General features: G+C 34.4%; 1 protein-coding gene and 1 pseudogene across 1 annotated transcript in view; one reads left to right on the forward strand and one right to left on the reverse strand.

Moving 5' to 3' along the window:
* The window catches only part of LOC115940493 (uncharacterized), an 18,180-nt gene extending 13,417 nt beyond the window's left edge, over positions 1 to 4,763 (reverse strand). The window contains exon 1 of the mRNA XM_081798448.1: positions 4,499 to 4,763. The gene's annotated coding sequence lies outside the window, so the exon portion shown is untranslated. The remainder of the gene's footprint in view (positions 1 to 4,498) is intronic.
* LOC115940516 (vimentin A1-like) lies at positions 3,768 to 16,929 on the forward strand (annotated as a pseudogene).
* The last annotated feature ends 2,661 nt before the right edge of the window (positions 16,930 to 19,590 follow it).

The following is a 19,590-nucleotide window of genomic DNA, read 5'->3' on the forward strand; positions in this document are numbered from 1 at the left end:
TAAGAGATATCCCATGTTCAAGCTCCCCAAGGGTCCTTGTGTCTGTGGTTTGAACGACTAAATCTGTATAAGGAATCTTGGTTTGGAGAGAGGATCAAGCCAAGTTTGTCAAACTGGTTAGGTCAGTTGCAAACCATAAGTAAAGAAATTACCCAGAGGGTCTTCAGGGAGTTTATGATCTTAAACATTACATTTTGAATTTAACAGTCCTTATCTTGCCCAAGAGTCAAAAAACCAGACACATAGGCATCCCTAGAAATAGAGCTTTTCTAGTGTAGCTTTAAATCCACATGTATTTCCATTTACTAATGTTTAAAAACAAAAACAAAAATGAAAACATGAACATAAAATAGAAACTTAGTCTTACAAATTTTCCATCCATAGTTAATATGTTTATTTAAAATTTCACTAATCGATAACAGCCATTATTTTATGCCACTTGACTTGACATAACCATTATTTAAAAATATGTTCCATTAAAAAATGTTCCATTATTGACTTTTTTCTTAGCTGTATAATTGATACTCTTTTTGTCAATGTCTTATACTTTTAATATACATTTATTTGACACAAAATATGGAAAGATCTTGTTTTCTTTTCACTCTCTTGCTATTAATCTCTTTTTCTCACATTTTAACCCACTTTTTCTATTTGAGTGAATTCCAAAGAGATATTGTCTCACTGACTAGTCATCAGTGTCTAATCAAGACGGTGTTTCAGCTGCCCCAGACTACTCTGGGTCTCTAGCCCTGTTATCCCTATGCCACAAGTTTGGATAGTCTATATTCACACTCTAATAATTCTCAATACATTAAGATGCTAATGAATCTAGTAGTCATTTGCTTATTCATTCACTGAACCAAGAATAACCGCTATGCTCATACACACTCCTTGGCAACCACAGCGCTGAGTAATGGAGAAACAAGAGCAGTAGGGCTCCTGCTCTCATGTATTTCTAGGCTGATAGAGAATACAGACAGGAAAATAGGAAATTATAAACAAGTGTGGTAATACCACAGTGTAATTTCTGGTCGATTGAAGCACACAGGAGGTATGCAAGTTGGAGTGTCAGGGAAGATTTCCTGAAGGAAATAGTAGCTGCAGCATAAAGAATAAAGAGCAATTAACTAGGGAAAGATAGGGTGGTGGGACAGATAGCAATATAGAACATTCTGGGCAGAAGGATCAGAAAGAGCTTAGCAGATGTGAGAAAGTGAAATTAATACTATATGTCCTGAGAGAGAGAGAGAGTCTGGTAAGAGTAAGCACAGGAGGGAAACTCTAATAGAGGCTGGGGTAATGAGCTGAAAGAAAACCTCAGAGGGCATTACATTGGTAAACAATGTAAATAATAGAGATGAATGTGACTTAAGTTAGAAGAGGGGTCTGGTAAAGGCCTCTAATTTTCTAGACTTCCATAAATCAGCCACAGGAGAATGGTCAATAGAACATAAACACAATTCTCCACATTAGTGTGTTTTTCAGACTCTTAACTCTTTCTAAGGTGCCTTCTTTCATCTCTCTCCAAATTTCACACCCTCTTTGATGTAGCCATCAAATGCATCCTCCCTCATGAAGCCTCCATTGAATTAACTGAATAAATGTATTTCTCCTTTCTCTGATTCTGTACAACTCTGTTTAGTTATTTTTCCCCCTTATATAATATCTTGAACGCATATTCTTGAGCTGTATATATTTGTAAACTTACCTTCCTCTCCCACTAGACGAGGAGAGGTCTTAAACATCTTAGAATCCCTATAATATGGTCATTCATATTTTTATTATTAAATCACACATTATTAAATTAAATAACACTAATTAGGCATGGGGGAAAACATTAAAAAAGAAATGTTATGGTTTTTCACAAGGCTTACACATTATAACAAAACATTATTTCACCAAATGTGTAAGCCTGTTTGGGGTGGGGAGGTTGGAAACTCACACAAGGTTATTTTATTTGTTTATTTTTTAAACAATCATCTGATTCTTAACTGTCAGATTAGCTGATACTACTGAAACTATAATGTATAATCGAATGCATTTTTTCAGTTGGAAGAGCACCATCATTCACCATTGATTAAAAAAACTGAAGAAAACACTAATTTGTAGGTGGATTAAATGGAAAAACAGACTCAAAGAAAAGTAATTATATCTACTTGTGAACAGCATTTCTTTCTCAGGAAGATGAGATTAGCCACATATTTGAATTCATTTCTTTAATCTGAACACACTGGTTTAAAATAATTTGAAGACAACCATTCAACATATCTTGGGAACATAAAAAATACTTTTATTTTCTATTTAGATAAGATTATAGCTTTAGATAATTATCATTCCTTGTTTATTAGCAGGGGGTCAAATTCCCTTATCATATAAAAAACACAAAACATAACAAAACATAGAATTCCACATACACTAAAAGTCATAATTATTGATCTTGTCTCACACACACACACACACACACACACTCCCCAATTTGAATCGAATACTGTGTCATTGAAGTTGACAATTTATCAGTGTAAAGGCAAGTGTACTTCATGTGTAAGAGTACAGTAATAATTATAATCAGCACTAAAAGTACCACACCCTCCACATGTATTATCTTGTGTTTCTCTTATAACTATACAGAGCTATGTCCTCTTGCTGTTTCAGTTTTGCAGATGAACAAAAACTGAAGCCAAGACTGCTGAGATAAATTGCTCAAGGACACACAGCTAGAAAAGAGCAAAGCTAGAATATGCACTCATATCAGTATGACTTCAGAATCCAAGTTCATCACCAATATGTGCTCTAACTTTAGGCTCCACCCTGCCATGAAGGGAACAACAGCACTTCTCTGTCGAAGCCTCTGGCCCTTTAGAGCCTCCAGCTTCCCTTCAGTTTTGTTTTGTTTTTTTCATCCTTTACTATAACATAAAACCAGATTTTTTTGAAAAGTTAAATTATATTTTTTAAAAATCAAAATCCAATCAGATTGGTATTTATTGTAAGTGAGTATGTCCTATTTAGTCCTTTCTATCACTTTAACAAAAGTAAAGGAAGTGTAAAATCTGAAGATTAGGGGCCTGCAACTTTGTGCAGAAAGAAATTGTTTTAGCTTTTGCTTTGTGTATGCATGTGTGTGTGTGTGAACAAATTTATAGATTTCATACTCTGTGAATTTGAAAGAACCTTAAAAAAATCTGATTGAGCTGACAATCCCTCAATTCCCTTGAACATACCCTGTCAAAAGATGATCTAATAGAGATGGGGAACTCGCTACCTGTCAAAACCTACAATTTTCATCTCTGGGTAGCACTAAAATTCTGCCTCCTATTGAACGCAAACTCATCTCCTTAAATTCTGGCATTTGATCTTGATTATACCATTATGAAGCCAAAGAGAAGAGTTTCCAACTCTTCCCTACGTGGTATCTTTCAAATATCTGAGACTGACACAACATCTTCATCCTGTCATCTAATCTTCTTCAGGGTAGACATATCCAGTTCCCTCATCTCTTATTCAGAATGCTTTCAAAATGTCCTTACAGCCCTGAATGGGTTCAGTTTGGGTTTTATTTTTTCTTAAAACAGCAGCCAGAACTGAATAGGATGCTAAAGATGTACCCTTGGCCAGCCAAGTGGGAGTCCCAGTTTCTTTTCTGAGATATTGTTTTTCCATTAATTCCGAGTTGGATTATATTAATTTTCTTGGCAACTAAATTCCACTCGTGTGTAACCAAATGATCAGTTAACTAAGATGCTTAAGATGTTTTCAATATATGCTACATGCAGAGGCACATAAGATACAAGATAAGGTAAATTTTAGTCTACTGAAATCCTTTTAGATTCTGAATCTAATAATCCTTGATGGCAATGAATAGCCAACACTGAGACTTACGAGCATTTTGGTAAACAAACTCAGATACCCCACCAGGCATTCATAAAATCAATAACATGTCATCTGTTAATTAAAATATTTTAAAGAAACAAAATCAAGATTTTTTTTGGTAATTTAGTGAAAACAATAGGGATCAAATTGTATTTTCAAAGGACTTAAAAATAGGCTAAATTGAAACACGAAGGAAAACATTTTCCTAATAAATACTATTAATAAAAATTAAATCAGTAGTTTAAAGTTATATACACAGTATGAAGCCTAATATTTCTTCACAAAACAATTTCACATTTCATCATTTCATCTTAAATGTACACCTTCTAAAATAAACTTTATTTTATTACGAAACCTAGTAAGACATTTCAAAACAAGAAAAATTAATGTGTTACAAGCCTATGACCAAACAGATCAGAATTTTCATTTTCTTATTTTTTTAAGCTTTTCATTCTCTTGTTTTCTCTTAGTCTTGATCCAAATACGTGAATAATATGTCCGCATATTTTAAAATATTTTCTTTACTTCTATGACTATATTTCACAGGATATGTCTGACATTTCATACATTTATTTTTAGAATGTTCAGGAAGTAAATCAGCCTAGTAGAAAAATCAAGCTCTGCCTACCCGAATGATTTCAGTTTTCTGAAGTCGCAGTTCTCAATTTAGCCTTTCATGTTCTCCCTGTTGGCACTTTAGACTGGATACGAAGCTAAAGCGCAGCCATCGGCACTTTCGTGTCCCATTTACAAAGAAAAGCAAACATCAAACTTCCCGTCTTCTGTATGCTACAGAGCACTTGCGCCAGAAGGAAAAACAGTTTCCGGTGTGGCCTGCCCAAAATCTTTCTTCTTCAGAACTGTAGACAAAAACACTCTCAAGGTCTTCTCAGTCCCGGGAGAGCCAGAGGACTCTCATGACTATGGGAGTTTTACTCATCTCTTCTCATAGAGAGAGAGAGTTACCACTCAGGGAAATGGTCTGTTTCAATAACTTAAATGTGAAAATTGATTTTTTTAGCATTTAAAATGTAAAAGTGGGGGAGGACACAGAAATGATGTGGGCACGGATGTACCGCAGCCCAGCTCACAACTGACATTCTCATTTGGGTCTCTGGGTATCTGAAACAACGTGCACGGAATGGTAAATAAACCTCCAAAAGAAAAAGAAAAAAAAACTACCTTTAAACAAGAAGATTTTTGAAAAAAAAGAAAAAGATTTTTGCTATAAAACATATCTAGAATTATGAGAAGAGTCTTTATATTATCCCATAGCTATGAAGTGATCTAATTTACCTAAAGGCTTCAGTCTAAAAATCAGTTCCTTGTTAAAGATTTTGTATGAGTACTTGCCTCTTCTAAGAATTTAACAATTTAGAAGTTAAGATCGACACCTGGACAAAAATGAAAGAGAGCAAACTTCTAATCTAATGAAGTTTCAGATGTACATATTTTCTATTTTGTATAGGAAATGTATATATTCCCTATTTTGTTTTTCATGAGCTTCATTTTAGTAATGGGAGAAAAAAGGGGCTATACTGAATGTGCATTATGAATGAAGCGATTTCAGTGCATTTTATCATTTATTTGTAATTATAGGTATTAAAGGTATAAATACTCCCATTTTGAAATTAGGCTGTTTTAAGCAGGTCAAGTAACCCGGATAAAATTAAACAGTTGATAAGCTTTACAGCTGAATTTTAATTCAGATGCTTTGATACTAAGTCTGAAAACACTTTTGGCTTTGATATATAAACACTAAGTATATTTATACAAGTGTCCCCCAACACACACATACTTAAGCTTAAAACAGGGTTGGCAGACATTTTTTGTAAAGGACCAGAAAGGAAGTATTTTAGGTTTTGCTAGATGTATGAGCTCTGTCACAGCTATTCAGTGTTGCCAATATAATGTGAAAGCAACCATGAGCAATATGTAATCAAATGAGCAAGGTTGTGGTCCAATGAAACTTTATTTACAAAACTGGTTGAAGGCCAGATTTGGCTTATGGGTGGTAGTTTGCCTACCCCTGGCTTAAAATAATGCAAAACCCAGAATAAAGTTTTTACCTTCTGCCACAATAACATGAAAAATAATTGAAATGTTAACATAATGTAACAAGGAATAATTGTATAATAGAATTCAAAGTTAAAAAGCAAGAGAAAAACAACAGCAGCAGTTTAGAGGGAGCAAATAAAAAAATATCTAAACTCTTCCTAATATTTTACCTATAGTTTATGCAGGTTTCAAGAGAGAAGCTGAATTGAAAAGCAACAGGAACTTAACAGAGACAACATACACAGTGAATTAAAACCAGGAGAGGTCAGGAACATGGGACCAATATGCAGAAAGAAAATCTCAAAAGTTCCTGTGGTAAAAATGCAATTATCTAGAAGAAGAACTGCACATCTGTAGAAGTCAAGGTGGCTGGAGTCTCGTGTGCACAATACCATAGAAGAGAGGGCTACACAAAAGAGAGCTCCAGAGATCTGCAAAAACAGTCATCCTAGAGCTCTTAGCTGAGAAATGATTCACATGTAATGGTGAAGAAACTAACCCAGACCAGTGAAAGAACAATCTATAAGGATTATATTTCCACTTAATCTGAAACAAAACCAGAGTCAGGAATAATTCTTGTTGTCACAAGCCAAAATGGAAAACAACTCATGATTCAGAGAGCATCAAGTAGAGTTATCAGAAGGGTTTTGGCCAGGTAGTGGGGCAAGATTAGTCAGAAACTCAAGGCTGCGCTGGTTTCATCGAACAGATTTTAAAAGCAAGCCTCTAGGGAATCAAATGTTTTCAAAATAACTTAAATGTGCTTCGGAACAAGATCAAGAATATTTATAGGGATATGAAAATATCCAAGACCCAAAAAAGCAAAATTCACAGCAGTTGGTATTCAATAAAAAATTATCTGTATGCAAAAAAGCAGACAATCCATAAGAAGGTGAAAATTTAATCAATAGAAAGAGACCCAGAAATGGCACAAATGATAGAATTAATAAACAAGAGCATGCAAGCAGTTATTATAACTATATAACTATAACTTGAACTATATATGGCTCAAGAAGGTAGAGGAATGCTGAGATTTTGAATGGTGGATGTAGAAAATCCAAACCATAATCTAAATCAAACTTTAGACAAATAGAAAAATAAACACTGTCTGAAATAACACATGCAATAGCTGAGATTAAAGGCAGATCAGTTACTGCAGAAGAAAATATTAGTGAACTTGAAGACATTACAATAGAAACTATCTAAAATAAAATACAGACCAAGAAGAGAGAGATTAGAAAATAAAATATAAACAACATCAGAGAGCCATGGAACAATTTCAAACAGCTTAATACACATACATATAATTGGAATCCCTCAGTGAAAAGGATCAGGAAAAATACTTGAAGAAGTAATACAAAAATATCTTCCAGTTGAATAAAAACTATAAACCCACAGATCTAAGAAGCTCAATTAATCCTAAACACAAAATATATTTTGGAATTTTTCCTTCAGTTTCTTAAAAACATAGAATAAACAGAAATATTACTTAACTTTTTTCCATCATTATAAAAGATTTTATTCATTTTTAAGTTTATGGTACAACTAAATTATTTTTTCCCAAGGGAATCTACATGGATATGCATTTTTAAGTTATCATATATAAAAATGATGTTTTGTCAATCACACATAAAAGAGCATTTGGATATAAAGCAGTTGGGATAACTAATTCTTCACCCATTTATGTCAACCTTTACTCATGTATTTTGTAGGTTAGTGTTCCCATAAATTAAAATGTTAAAATTAGGAATTCTATATACTGAGGTAATGTCCATCGCCTAAATTTCTATATACTGAGGTAACTGAGGTAACGTCCATCCCGCATTTCCTTTTATGAGGACCTGCCTAATGAAACAAAAATTTTCTCATCCTTGCCAACATAATTACTTATTGTGAAAAACCAAATTGTTTGCATCCTTGATCTTTCCTTTTCAAACAGAAATATCAAAAAATACACACAATTGCATATTTGAATCCAGCAAGGAATATTTTTTTACCTTAGGATTCATCTTACAGGAAAGCAACATAACATGCCATTCAAATTGATAGAAGATGTCAAAATTTTTGCTTTATTATTATCATCAGTTCTATTTTTGCCCTTTCTAAGGCTTTGAAAAAAAATGAAAACAAACTTTAGCATGAACTTCACTATTCTTTAAAAGAATTATTTTTATTTACAAGACTATATAGGGGTGCAATTTATTATTTCAAAAGTTTTTTGTTACTTTAGGTCTAAAAATCTCAATTCACTTTCTGGTACTGTGACAATTGCCCCAGTTACTCATATTCATGTCATCTTTTTTTTTTTTTTCCACTTAAAAGTGGGGAGAGTTCAACTCAGTCAATCTCAGTAGTGGTGTGACATCAGCTGTCAAATAAGTCACTCCTAGAATACAACTGTTAGAAAAAACTTTGAGTTTTCCTAGTTTTTATATTTGTAGAGGCAATAGAGGCATAACCACATGATAATCTAACTTAGGAGCGAGTCTTAAAATTCGATATGAAAGGAGCAACTGAGCACAGTCTTTCCCATATCTTTAGAAATTGTCCCAAATACAACTCTTTGGAACCAATTCAAGTATCCAGTCATAATAAAATAATCTTGGGAAATCGACTTTACATGGACAATTGTATCTAAAGGTTCAAGGGGCTATGAAGTGATAAGAAAATAATTTATTATCAGTTTTCTCACTGAATGAGGAAAAAAAAGACCTCTAAGTGTTATGTATTAATGGATCCTGAGATTAATTTGGGGCTGTCTATAAAGAAAAACAATGTCCAACTAAGAATGTATACTGGAAAAAGATCACACAGGGTGTATAGTATTGTTCATCCTGCTCCAGATGACAAAATAAGAACAAATTAGTGACAGTTATAGAGGAATTTGTAGCTGATTAAAAAGAACTTATTTTGGGGGTACCTGGGTGGCTCAGTCATTAAGCGTCTGCCTTCAGCTCAGGTCATGATCCCAGGATCCTGGGATCGAGCCCTGCATTAGGCTCCCTGCTCAGCAGGAAGCCTGCTTCTCCCTCTGCCACCCCCACTGCTTGTGTTCCCTCTCTCGCTGTGTCTCCCTCTGTCAAATAAATAAAATCTTTAAAAAAAAAATTTATTTTAAAAACTCTCCAGAAGTTTCAGATAGAGGTTTGGTGGATATTTATTTTCCATAGAGGGAACTGAATAATGGGTAGGAAGTTGGAGGACAATGAATTATAATTCTGTTTTGAGGGGCACCTGCATGGCTCAGTTGGTTGAGTGTCCAACTCTTCGTTTTGGCTCAGGTCATGATCTCATGGGTGGGTCGTGGGTTTGAGCCCCATGTCAGGCTCTGTGCTGGACAGGGAGTCTACATGGTGATTCTCTCCCTCTTCCCCTTCCCCACTTGCATGTGCATGCATGCACTTTTTCTCAAATAAATAAATAAATCTTTAAAAAAATTTCTGTTTTGAGTCTAAATGTCACTCTAACAAAGTTGTTTCCACTACTTAATTTTGTCTATTTAGTAAAATGAAATTTGCTGATAATTCTCTTAACCTAATTCTAAAAGAATGTGAATAATGGATTTATTTTTTAGCTTAATACTGGGAAAATGTTTTGAAATAACATAAAACCCCCAAAATATTCCTCAATGACACATCCTAAGAATGATTTTGGTTCATATTTTTGAAACAGAATATATGCTGCAGCTTCTATTTTTAAATATTTACTCCAGAGTGACTTTTATAGGAATTATTAATAGAAAATAATACCATATATGAGTCAGTGTAATGAGATTGATATATTGCACATCAAAGCAATGAAATTGATTCACAGGTATTCATAAACCCTAAATCATTGAAAACATTTCATATAGAAGTTTGAATATTAAAAAGAAATCTTACAGACGCAGTTTTAGTTCGGTCATTAGAATAGTCTTCTTAGGATTTTCTAAACCAGTGCTTAGATTTCTTCTCCTGATCTCTCTTTTCTGAGCAACTGCAATTTTGTTTCTTATTATTCTGAATTTCCCAAGTGATAACACATAAAATTGCCATTAACAGCAATATGAATAGTTATTTTAGCCAAAAATTTTAGAGAAAGTCCTATAATTGATCTCGTTCAAAGGTATCTGCTTTAATATAAAAAGGAAGAAGTTCACTGAAATAATTCGTATTTCTATTGTGGCTGTGCCTGTGTCTGCTTCCCAAGTGAAATGCTGACCATCTATGCACACTTCCAGCTAGACTCAGGGTAATCCTCAGGGTCTGGCATATCTGTTGCCAGAGGACAAGGTCAATTAGACAGCGTTATTCCAATTTTAAAATAAAACAAAAGTATATTTAATCTTTATCAGGTATCTTCATAGTCTGGAGTGGTTTCTAGCAGGTTTTTTTAAAGCAGAGTGATCTAAAACCTTCCTTTCAGAACTGTGTTAAATAAAATGAGCCAAGTGAATGTTTTTGTTCTTAAATTAGTCAGTTTTCTTGGACAACTATTTCACATCTATCTAGTGTATCATCTCTCTTAGAAGAGAAGATGGGGCAGAGGAGATAAACAAATTCCTCCCAGCATGAAACAAAGTAAACAAATGTAGTGTTTTGGGGTTTTTTTGACAAAGTATCAAACTGTTAAGAATGCCATTACTTGGATTTTTGATGACTGTTTACTCTTTCAGGAGTGATGGGTACATAAAGGAAATACATTTATCTTTAATTTTGTTGGAGCAGACACTTGGCAGTATTATCCTTTATACATTTACCTTGAATCCTATTCCAGATCTTTCTTCCCATGGTGCTGGGAAAACCTAGTTGAAGATTAACCTCTTAAATAGTCAGGGACAAATAAATGTAATCTGCATTAATCTTCAGCATGGATCTATAAATAACTACTAAACTGCTAAATGTGACACAGCCATTCATCAGAACTGTGAACCAAATCTTTTTATGACTGGAATTGACTATTACCTAATTCATTATTAAGCTAATTAACTAGAATATTGTATGGAAACAGTTTTATGTTGTCATCTATTACACTCTATAAAGAGCACTCTTCCAGAATGTCCCTAGGTAAATATTTTAATTAATTTTGGAAATTTATTATCTCGTCCCACTTCCTCTGCCCAACTGCCTTATAATATCTAAATGGGATTAGTGTTTTCCAAGAAGAAATGTATCTCGTGCCTTCCTTAGTGCCTTTCCTTTTCTAGTTAGTCCTTTAACTTCCACCTCTGTGTCCCAGGAAGATAGCTATACTCATGAATTGCAGCAACACACACACACACACACTACCATATAGTATACATATTACTGCATTTTTATTTTGTTCATAACATCACAAGTGCATATCAGAATATATTTTGTATAATATTTAGGTAGCTAAAGAAACATGCATGGCAAATTAACATCACTGATAGGTCAATAATCCTATGTAATAAGCCTATTATATTTCTAAAGGATGCATTAGACTTAAGCTAAACAAATAAAGTACTGTTTTTCTTATGTATCAAAAAATGCAAGGGCAGGAAATCCAAGGATGGTGAAGCTACAATATTTCAAGTTCTACCTTTATTTCTGTTCTGCAATCCTTAATATATTGCTCTTTGTCTTTATGTCTGTCAGTTGACACTAAGAGAATAAATAGTATATGAAAAAATAGCATTTGCACACATATCTGTCTGGTTCCAAATTATATAACCTCACCTCCACCCACCCCACCCCACCCACAAACACACATACCCACTCCATGAAAATATAGCATCACTGTCTTATGTAGATCATTAGATAGATGTAGAAATATATTGACATTTAAATTCCTCAAGCTAAAAGGTGAAAGTGAATATAGGTACACACTCCTCAATGAATAAATGTTAGAACAAAGATAAAGATGATAAAAAGACAAAAGTGTTGATGAGCTTCTCATTAGAGGCGAGCTTTTCCTGAGTCTTTTTTCAGGAAGTCTCAATTCTGAATTATTAGGAGCATAGTACACCAGTAGGTAGGTAGGTTAACTGAAATACACTACAAAATTCAAGCTAAGATGTTCCTTATTTACTATTCTTTTCTCTTTTTTTTTTGACACAGAGAGAGAGAGAGTGCAAACACAAGCGGGGGAGTGGCAGGGAGAGGGAGAAGCAGGCTCCCTGCTGAGCAGAGAGCCCAACATGGGGTTCGATGCCAGGACCCTGGGATCATGACCTGAGCCAAAGGCAGATGCTTAACCAACTGAGCCACCCAGGTGCCCCTACTGTTCTTTTCTACAGGCAGTCATCATACGGACTAAAATATCTGTGAGAGAATGCCTCCTACTCACTGCTCAGTGTTTTACTTTGTACTTTGTGACAGCTACACAGGTTTTATTTTTTAGTCAGATTTTTTCTTTATAGTTTTGCTTTGTTTTATGAAACTATATCCATTTAAGATTTTAGAATGGGGGCGCCTGGGTGGCTCAGTTGGTTAAGCGACTGCCTTCGGCTCAGGTCGTGATCCTGGACTCCCTGGATCGAGTCCCGCATCAGGCTCCCTGCTCGGCAGGGAGTCTGTTTCTCCCTCTGACCCTCCTCCTGCTTGTGTTCCCTCTCTCGCTGTGTCTCTCTCTGTCAAATAAATAAATAAAATTTAAAAAAAAAAAAAGATTTTAGAATGGGATGATAACCGTGCTGCAAAGATAATGAAAAACATTAGTCTTCACATTCATCTTTCCCCAGCCTCCATCCCTCTGCTATTCACTGAACAAGATGCCACACTCAATAAAGTCTTGTGGAAGACAACCAGAGTACTTAGGCTGGGCTTTATGTAAACACTGAAGGATGAAAATAGAGATGATTTATGCAGTTCAGTGTCTGTGACATTATGTTTCTATGCTCTTAAAAATACAAAATTTAAATACTATATTTATTTCAAAGATAAACATTTCTTATGGTAAAACTGCTTAGATACTCATTTCACACATCTATCAAAGTATTCTAAGTGTCTCTTATAGGTATAATATTTCCTTCTATTTTGGAAAATATTAAAAGTTCCATTTAGCTTTAAGAGTGTGTGTGTGTGTGTGTGTGAAAAGTGATGGTCAAGTCATATAGATGATGGTGATGATGATGACAATAAAGCTAAGTTTTATTGAGTTATTTCCTATGTCACACAGATGGTGTAAGCAAGTGCTACAGATTAACTTCATTTGAGATGGCATGCACTTCACAGAAGCTAGTTAGAGTCTAGGGTAGCGTAACTGGGGTCATGGTAATATAAACAAAAGGATAGTTGGAGTTACAAATTCATCTCATGAAGATCAGTATATTGATAAGCTTTCTATGTATTTATCATCTTGGCACTATTTGATTAGTTCTTTTGAGTTAGGTCTACATAGAACATTAATAAATAAAATAAATTTTCTGAGAAGGAAAGCACTGTTAACTTACTTTATTATTCTTCCCGTTGTTATAGATATTAGAATATTTTATACAATTTCTCTTTCATGAAAATAATAGAATAAATTGCAAAAAAATATAATTGGTACAGTATATGCATTAAAATTTAATGATACATTTATAATTCATCTTCTCAAAAGTTATATCATTTTTCACTCCACCTTGACCACATATAAGCATTCACTTGTGGGGCACCTGGGTGGCTCAGTCAGTTGAGCATCCAACTCTTGATTTTGCTCAGGTCATGATCTTGGGGTCTTGGGATAGAGTCTTTGTCAGGCTCCACTCTCAGCATGGAGTCTGCTTGGGATTCTCTCTCGTCCTCTCCCTCTGCCCTTCCCCCCAGAAATAAATAAGTAAATCTTAAAAAAGAAGAAATTGACTTGTGACTACTTATTGGGTCAGCACTGATTTTTTTTTAATTTGCAAAACTGTTATATTAGAAAAGATTGTACTATTGTTTTTATTTGTACTTCATGCATTATTAGGAAGGTTAAGAATATATTCATATATCTGATTCATTTTTATTATATTTATGATTATTCTATTCATATCTTTAGTTCTTCTATAATGATATATAAATCATTTTAATTATTTTAGAGCAGGATTAATATGTGTAAGACCTTTTCCTACATTTTATAGAATTGTAAAGAGATGAACAACAAAAAAACTGTATTAGCATATTTGTGATAAATATAAATAATTACTCTTGAAGGAAACAAACACACAGGTAGCTCAACATTATGTATATTTTTTAATCTAGCACAGCTTGCCTTATTTAAAAATAAAGCTAGACAGCAAAATAAAAGTTTCAAATTGTAAACTAAAAACTGAGGTAGATCCTACCTATATAAGGAAGAAAATTTATTTCATGGTGCTTGAACATATGCTAACTCAATGAAGATTGAAACATCCTTAAGAAAAAAATGATTTCTTTATTTTTAGTATCTACTCTCTCTTTGTCAATATAAATACACCTCTAATTTCAATACATATATCCTCAACTTAAACAAAACATATCCCTAATAAAATAGCCATCTTGGGACCAAGTCATTATTAGAATTTAGAAATGTTTTTAAAAAACATTCCAAGAAAATAAGTAAAACATTCAATTAAAAAATTATAATAAAAAGATTTTTACATACATATGCAAAAGTCTTTTTCAGAAATAACCAACATTATTATTTTAGAAAGTAGGCTTGTATTTAATTTGTCAATAACATTTATTTATTAACTACATTACTGTAAATCCAACAATTTGATTGTATCCAAACTGGTAGCACTGAAAACGTCAACACATTGACTTGTTTCATAGAGCTTAGTACGAACAAATCGAAGAACCAAGGTCAATCTTTATGTAATTTGTGGTGGGAAAGGTCTTAAAGGGAAGGTTAGAAATTCAGTTGATCGACTTCCAATGTTCTGTGTCACCAAAGGTCATGCAAAGAAATAGTCACTTCCATATTTTAACTCTCTCCTGATGACATTACCAAACATGTGGCTCAACTTTGACTAAAGACAGTCCTACGAAATAATTCTTTTACAACCTGACACCATGAAAATATCTTTTCTTGGTAGGAATCAATATGCCTTTATTCTGATTATTATACCAAATGATTTATATTAGCTTACTGAATGTTCCTGTCTGAATTTTCAGAAATGAATTTAAAAAAAAATTTTTTTAAGATTTTATTTATTTATTTGAGAAAGAGAGAGCATGAGCAGGGGGAGGAGCAGAGGGAGAGGGAGAGGGAGAAGCAGACTCCTGGCTGAGCAGAGAGCCAGACATGGGGCTCGATCCCAGGACCCTGGAATCATGACCTGAGCTGAAAGCAGACGCTTAACCGACTGAGCTACCCAGGCGCCCCAGAAATGAATTTAATATTCAGTTACTTTACCCCTCAGGGATGTTTCTCTCTCCTCCTTTTTATGATCTTTATTCTCTGCTGCTAATTCTTCAAATACATATATGTGCACACATGTATGTATATACACATGTGCATCTATTTAATTTGCACTTCAAATCCTTTCTACAAAAAGATGTCATATACAATAAAGTGTATGTATATATATTTTTAAATGTATGTATATTTATCATAAAAATTAACAAAGTAAAATCACCTCTTAAATCTTCAACTCGAGCCTGACATTTGGAAAACATAAAGATATGAACAAACAAAGAGGGGTTTTTGGGCAGGATATTTTTAATTCCCCCACCCCCACAATACTAATGTCTTTTGCATTGAATAAAGTTATGACTTCTAAAAATCTAAATAAATTCATATTAGTTCAAAAATTTTCCTTCCATGTATCATGTACTGGAGAAATAAAGAAGCTTAGGAATGATTTTACAAAAGAGAACAGGAAAATGTTATGGTATGGTAAAGGGTGGAGGTGAGTGGAAAAGAACAGGGAGAGAGAGCACAGATAAATGATATAAACGTGTTCAGGGAACTATAGACAGATTCAGTGCCATACCCCATATCTCATAAAATCCCTAATCTCTGCAATGTGGCTTTTATTAAATACGGTTTTACATATGCACATACCAAGAGTGAGGGAAGATGTTTGAACAAATTACCATAGACAGTTGGCAAACATCAGTAATAAAACTATAACCAACAGAAAGTTATTATTTATACAAATATTATAAGAGTCCCTCATGACATGCTCTGGCAGCACAGAGGAATGATGGTTAGGTTACTGAGATGCATGACAACGTTCACCTAGAGCTGATGATACTGAGATAAATATTTACCTAAATTCCAAGCATGTCCTTCTACTAGGATATCAACAAAAGAGAGAAGAACGTTTGGAAAGAAAATAAACTGAGATCTCAAAATGTTCATCGTAAGTAAAACCAAGTTTAAAATAAGTAGGCCCTGAGTGATGGGTGCCAGCAGTATGAAAGCGTTGCCGCGGAGAAGCTTCAGGAGGCTGCGGAAGGGTACACCTCCATGTTTGCTGTCTTCCCGGGGGCTGCGAATTGGAACAATGACGCCCTGCGGCAGGCGAAGCAGGAGTCAGAGGAGTGCCGGAGGCAGGTGCAGTCCCTCACCTGCACTCAAAAGAACTAACGAGTGCCTTGAACGCCAGGTGCATGAAATGGAAGTGAATGCCATTGAAGCTAACCACCAAGACACACTGGCCGCCTGCGGGATGAGATTCAGAACATGAAGGAAGGTCACCTTTGGGAATACCAAGATCGACGTAATGTCAAGATGGCTCTTGACAGTGAGATTGCCACCTACAGGAAGTTGCCGGACGGCAGGGGAGCGTCAGGATGGCTCTGCCCCTTCAGAACGCTTCTTCCCTGAACCTGAGGGAAACCCATCTGGATTCACTCCATCTGGCTGACACTCAGAAAGGATACTTCTGATTATGACGGTTGAAACTAGAGATGGACAGGTTCTCAATGAAACTTCTCAGGATCACAATGACCTTCAGAGAAAATTGTACACACTCGGTGCAGCAATATATTACAGGCAAGAATAAAAAAGAAATCCATTATCTTAAAGAAACAGCTTTCAAATGCCTTTCTGCAGTTTTTCAGGAGCACAAGATAGATTTGGAATAGGAATAACCTCTAGTTCTTAAGAACCAACACTCCTGAAAGATTTACAGCATATTCTAGTTTATGAAGGAAACTTATGCTAGAATACTTTTTAAAAAGTATTCTTGGATACCATTAGAACTAGTCTTTACCAACAAGTGTCTGACCAACTTGTTTCTGTTTCAGTAGATTTTTGGATTAGAACTAGTTTTTACCAACAAGTGTCTGACCAACTTGTTTCTGTTTCAGTAGATTTTTGGAAAACTCAAAAATAAAATAAAGTAAAATAAAATAATAAAATAAGTAGGCAAGCAATAATCACACACACGTCCAATAAAAAGAATATAACTGAAAGAGACAGCTGTCTAACATGGATGAAGAACAGAAATCACTTTTGGAATTTGTGACTAATTCCCCAGGATGTAATGAAAAATATATGGACATTTCCACATCCAAAAATAGATGAAAAATCTGCAAGAAAATCTGTAAGATAGGAAAATCTTATGCAGGAAACAACCTGATCAACTAAATGTTGACCAGCAGGAGGAACAGACATCAAATGTGAAGGTGACATGGCACTGTGCTGAGCTGGTCATGTACAAAGAACACTGAAATCCTTAAATAAGAATTTGTAAATACAATTTCAAATGTGGTACAAAGAAACTAGCAATTAGAATTCCTGGCATATTTGCTCAAAAATTAAGGTGAAATCGCTACATTGACTAAGATTTTTCCAGAGAGACCTGATTAAGTGTGTCTTGTTTCTCTGTTTTGAAGTTCTTTGGAAAAATTAAAAATCTTGAGCAGAATTTTTGATAAAAGTAAAAAAAAAAAAGATCTCAAATCAGGGGCGCCTGAGTGGCTCAGTCGGTTAAGCGCCTGCCTTCCGCTCAGGTCATGATCCCAGGGTCCTGGGATTGAGCCCCACACATCGGGCTCTGCTCCGTGGGGAGCCAGCTTCTCCCGATCCCCCTGTGTATGTGCGCACGCGCACGTGTGCGGCTCTCTCTCTCTCTCTCTCAAACAAATAAACAAAATCTTAAAAAAAAAAAGCCATAATTTACTTCACTGATTAGTAGAAGAAACTCCCCTATATTTGAAGTTAAATATGTATATCAGAAAAAGATAACATGGAACAAAAACAGATAATGTTCTGAGTATTATCAGAAACCAGGGAGAATATTGTAAAGAGGAAATGGGATCTTGGTTAGACATCATAAAACTGAGATCTATTAAGCTAATAAAGGTTTTGAGGGGAATCTAATTTAAAGCATTGCTAAAGTCACCATTTCTTAGATGTATGAAATATAAATATAAATATAAAAGGCTCAAAGAAAGAATAGGACTTAACATATAGGAAAACTTTCAGGTGTGAAAATGTTTCATCGCAGTCAAGTGTAATTTTTAAAGCATTTAAGTTAAATTGAATGAGTACTGAAGTATAAATAATATAATTCTTCATATAATGGTAGGATAGTAGCAATTATATATCAGCTTGGAATTAGTCATCACTAGACCTGAATCCCCTCACTCAGTGGGATTAAGAAAAAAAGTGAATAAAGCTAAAAGATTTTTAAAAAGCTCAGTATTTCAATCTATAGACTCTTGAAAATAAGAGAAAAATGGCATTTCTACTAATGAATTGTGTTCATGTAAAAAAAACTGTGAGTAAATAATCCAATTTCATACATTTATGACAAAAACTTTAAGTAATAAATCAACGTGCTAAATATTAAATCTTTGAGATGTTAATTGAAACCTGAGTAATTGAAAAGAAAAATAAAAACTTAAAATCGTAAGGGGAAATACATGTCAAGCATTAGGGCAAAAGACCAGTGTGTGTGTGTGTGTGTGTGTGTGTGTGTGTGTGTGTGTGTGTGTGTTTGGGCGCTTGAAAATCAAAAAAAGTCAAAATAGTAGGAGATTCCACTATAATACTCACTGAACTTTCCATATTAAAATAACTCTGGATTTTAAATTTGAAAGCCAGATTTTATAGCACATTTTAAGGAATGTGATTCTAAATTTTATCAATAGGATAGTAACAATTTTAGTTGGGTGAGAGTTGGAATGTTTTTGTCTTTGAGGACCCCAATAATTTTTAAAGACTATTTTTTGGACCACATCTAGAAACACTTTCTGTCTAATCTATCTATCTATCTATCTATCTAGGCCTTTGTTCATCTACTACTGAAGTCATCTACTATAATATAATATACATAATTTTAGGGACAGCTGAAGTATAAAGAAATAAAAATACTTGTTGAACTACTCTGTGCAGAAGGAGCATTGCCTGGGTGATGAAGAATTGGAGGGGATGTCCTTGCTGATATTTGTAGCTGCCCTTAATCTGTATGAGCTCACTAATCATTATGGTTCTTTCAGATTCTAAATTTATTTAAGATAATTCAGGAAATGACATCATTATAATTGTCTCCTTCAAATCAAGGGTGAGTTTGATTTAACAAGACTTTTGGACACTTTCCCTGAAGCAAAGATTATTATTCATGGTGGCTTCATATAAAAATCTTGAAAGCTAAGAGATGGATTCTTTCAGTTTAGCAAAGTCAGGGAGATTCTGCACTCTATTTTTTTTTTGTCCCTGCTCCCATGATTTACAACTTACTGCATAAGCTTTGTAAACTAGTTTATAGAGGTTCAAATGCTCAAAACTGAATGATCTTTGAGATCATAACTTTGGAACAAC

Source organism: Leptonychotes weddellii, chromosome 11, assembly GCF_054177405.1.
Source record: "Leptonychotes weddellii isolate Sample4059 chromosome 11, ASM5417740v2, whole genome shotgun sequence".
In the NCBI taxonomy this organism is placed as follows: Eukaryota; Metazoa; Chordata; class Mammalia; order Carnivora; family Phocidae; genus Leptonychotes; species Leptonychotes weddellii.